The 3766-nt window shown below is 33.9% G+C and overlaps 1 long non-coding RNA gene across 1 annotated transcript; it reads right to left on the bottom strand.

Moving 5' to 3' along the window:
* Positions 1-2427: 2427 nt before the first annotated feature.
* On the bottom strand, positions 2428-3008 carry LOC109221783. The gene is made up of 2 exons (XR_002067306.1): positions 2905-3008; positions 2428-2813 (listed from the first exon to the last, which is right to left on the bottom strand). It is a non-coding gene; the product is annotated as an uncharacterized LOC109221783 (long non-coding RNA).
* Between the last annotated feature and the right edge of the window lie 758 nt (positions 3009-3766).

Here is a 3766-nt window from a genome sequence, read left to right as displayed (position 1 = left end):
TTTACTGAGGCACGAATTTGAAAGTTTTTGCCATCGGATTTTGAAAAAGATGAAGGTTTGAAGAAAAATATGAAGGTTTGAAGATGAGGATTAAGATTAGAAGATGGGGATGAAGGTATGAAGGTCTGGATTTAAGCTTTAAAGAACAAGTACGAAGATTTGAAGATGAAGAGATGAAGATATAGGAAGCAATGTATGAAGATTTAAAGGAGGTAGAGTTAAGTAGAGAATTCGAGGGTAAATCGAAGAGCTCTGGAATCAGAAACTAAAAAAGTGAAAAAGGGGTTGGAGCTTTTATAGAAGAAGAATAATCAATGTTCGACATTTCGCATTTGAGGACAGTCAACCGGCGGCTGACACGTATCCGAAGTCAGAACGAAGCGACTGATAGGATGTTGAGCTGACCCGTCAACTCGGTTGTAACGTACGAAAGAAGGAACCAGGGTTAATTATCACTTTCTGTCTCTTCGATAAATTTACTCTTCGGAAAACGAGGGAACTATCTGTGTACGCGTAACATCGGGGGCAAAGTTTTTCTCGATTCCCCGATGAAAAAATGAAGGGGAAGCATGGATCGACGTGATTATAATCGAGGTCAGGAACCCCTCATATCGAGATCGGGAAAGAATGAACGATGTATCTGGGATCGGATACGGTAAAGCGACGTACCCCGGATCAAGTATAGCTTCTAGACCTCGGGAGACTCGGTGAACGGTTATGCATGACGGATAGGGGGCCGTAATATTCGTTCTCAACCGGATATTACGGCGCGAATCCCGTTCAGTATCAATTATAGATCAACAATTACCGGAAAAAAAGTTTTAAATATTTTTTAGACTAGTAAGAGGACTGAAATTCTACTACTATATAAATGAGAAGTTTTTCTTTGATCTGACACATTGTCACACGCAATTCAAAGCAATAAAACTTTACCTTTGTCTTCTAGCTACTGTTCAATTCATTACTCACTTGTTCTTTTCTTCGCAACTGAGCTCGTACCGAGGGTCCAATCGAGGACAAGTCCACTATTCAATCTAAAATAAAGCTTGGTCATTACATTGCGATTGGTTTGATCGTTTGTTTTGTCTTTAATTCATCTATTTTTATTCTTAATTATTTGTATTGAATTAAACTACGTATCCTTTAAACCGCATATAAATTTAACTGTTACTCATTTTTGGGGTAAACAATTTGACGCCCACAGTAGGACTAAGGATAATAGTGGTGATTTGATACGAATCTCCATAAAGAGTCATGTATAACAATACATTTGTCCTCGTCCCTCAAATGTTTGATCCTATAAAACTGAAAAAAGTAACGAAAAATATCATCATTAAGTAGAAATTAAAACTATTTACCGATACACTTAGGTAATTTCATTGAAGAAAAAACAAATGAGCTTTTTTTTTTTTCTGAAAAATTCTTCGGGGAATAAACTTGCAACCACTATATATATTTCGAGTGCGGATAGAGTAACTAGCTCATTATGCAATAGCTCGTAAACCACACAAAAAATATAAACCGGACTAAACATGTTCGGCCGGTGCAACAAACTCAGACTTGGTATGTTTGGTGTGGAGTGTAAAGAACAAGGTTAGAGGAGTAGAATTAAACATACCATGACAAGAATAGAAGAGGAAATAGAACCAAGCTAAAACCAATCTTGGTTTGGAGACTTGGTAATGCAAGTAATTTAGTGTGAAAACGGAGAGAGACTTGCACTTAATGAAGTTAATATATTTTAAACTGCATACAAATTTAATTGTTACTCATTTTTGGGGTAAATACACTAAAAACATAGAAACAAAAGGAAGTAAGACCAAATAAACACTACTCCCTAAACTATCTCAGTCTTTGGATAAACATTTGAGACTAAAGCATAATTCATAAATAACACCACAAAATCTTTTCTCCTATTTGGACAATTTAAGCTTGAAATAGTCAGCCCCAAAAGAGGATTGCTAATGTAAGCAAAATGGTTCTCATCATACAATCACCATTCAACAAATAAACGAAATCAATTACATGAAACTATTAATTTCATATTTTTTAACAGTTACATCCACTAAATAATTTCATCACTATTTAATCTATTATTTAATAATTACTGTAATAATATAGGTATTAGTTTAAAACTTCTGCATTATGCAGTCATATTTTAAACTTATCACTAGTCAAGAAAGTTGAATTAGGTTTTATATTTGATCGGTTCGTTCTGTTTTGAATTAATTTGATTCGATTTTACTCCTTTTGAATTAATTATGTTCGTTTTACAAGATTTTAGTGCATAAATAAATATGTAATAACCAAACAAAATATTTGAACGTTATTTGAAATCAAGGAAATATAACATTGGATGAATAAGAATGAAAAACTACTAAACTCACATTCAACTTAATAATTTGAGATCTAAAAGAAAAGAAAACATATGTAAATCCAAATTTTATAATTCAGATAAATGATGAATATGAGATTGACTTGCACTTAATGAAGTTAATAGGGGCCTTGGCACCTACTGTTACATTTTGACTACTTTTATGCGTGAAAATACTAATACATATATCTAATTCTATCCGAGCGATCAGGTGGCGGACCACTCTATCTCTCCTATATACCGCCGCCAGGTGTAAATGTAATTGGTGGGAGACAGGCTATACACCTACATGATGTTATAGAATGGTCACAATAACTTTTAGCAACTATATTTATACCAACTTGAAGTTTAACACAAAGATCATGACATTCTTCATCCTTCACACAAATTCCCCAGGGGTGCTCTATAAGCTGGTTTTCACACTGTTCTGCCTCTGCATCTGTTTTAAAAAAAAAAAAAGTCAAAACATTATATTTAATATTTTCTCATTTACAAAATAAATGAACTTTCAAAAAAGATTAAATACTCACATAGTGATGCAAAAGTGAAGATCATAAAAGCCAAAAGGACAATGATTCGTGATGTAGTCATTTTTGCTTCTTGTCTCAAATGCATTAAAAATACTAGTATAAATGAAGAGGGATTGAAGAGTAATAATTCTGAATGTTTTTATAGCAGTTGTTTCATGTGTTTTCTCCAAAGAACCAGTTACTTGTATAATTAAATTCTAAGTATTAAATTCTTTTAATTAATCTTCAGTTTCTTTTTTAATTAATGTGATACACGTTTTCAGTTTTCAAACAATAAATATATGGTATTAGTTAGAAAAGGTTCTCAAAGATTTTCCTTTATAACCATCTTAGAGTTAAAATTTTGATTGAGTTTAATATTTATGCACTAAGATTGTAAAATATATTTAAATAAGACAAATAATCGGCAATATTCATTGTTTACTTTTTCTAATCATATACATAGATTATACATTGGTTATATATAGTTATACACATATAATACATATATTATGCATATATTATACATCCACCTACTATTTTTTGTTTAAATGGATGAGTGTAAACGAAGCAAGGTGTCTCTTGATCAGCCCCCTGGAAGATTCGGGGACTGTAGAGACGAAGCAGATGATTGAGGGTGAACCGAGGTACTTCGGTGTTGTTTACGAAGTGGCGGAGAAGGATTATAATCCTCCAAAAGGACGAGTGAATCTGCCCAAGGAAAACCTCGTACCTTTTGTGGAAGCCGAGGATTATAGGGTTCACCGGGGCGAGCGTGAAGGGGTAAATGTAAATACTTAGATACCCCTCCACGTGAGTGTTGATATCTTCGTTGGGCCCGGGAACGACCACCTCCTTGCCTCCCAGTTGCAGTCCACCCGAA

This window comes from Nicotiana attenuata, unplaced genomic scaffold, assembly GCF_001879085.1.
Source record: "Nicotiana attenuata strain UT unplaced genomic scaffold, NIATTr2, whole genome shotgun sequence".
In the NCBI taxonomy this organism is placed as follows: domain Eukaryota; kingdom Viridiplantae; phylum Streptophyta; class Magnoliopsida; order Solanales; family Solanaceae; genus Nicotiana; species Nicotiana attenuata.
This window is presented reverse-complemented; position numbering and strand designations above follow the sequence as displayed.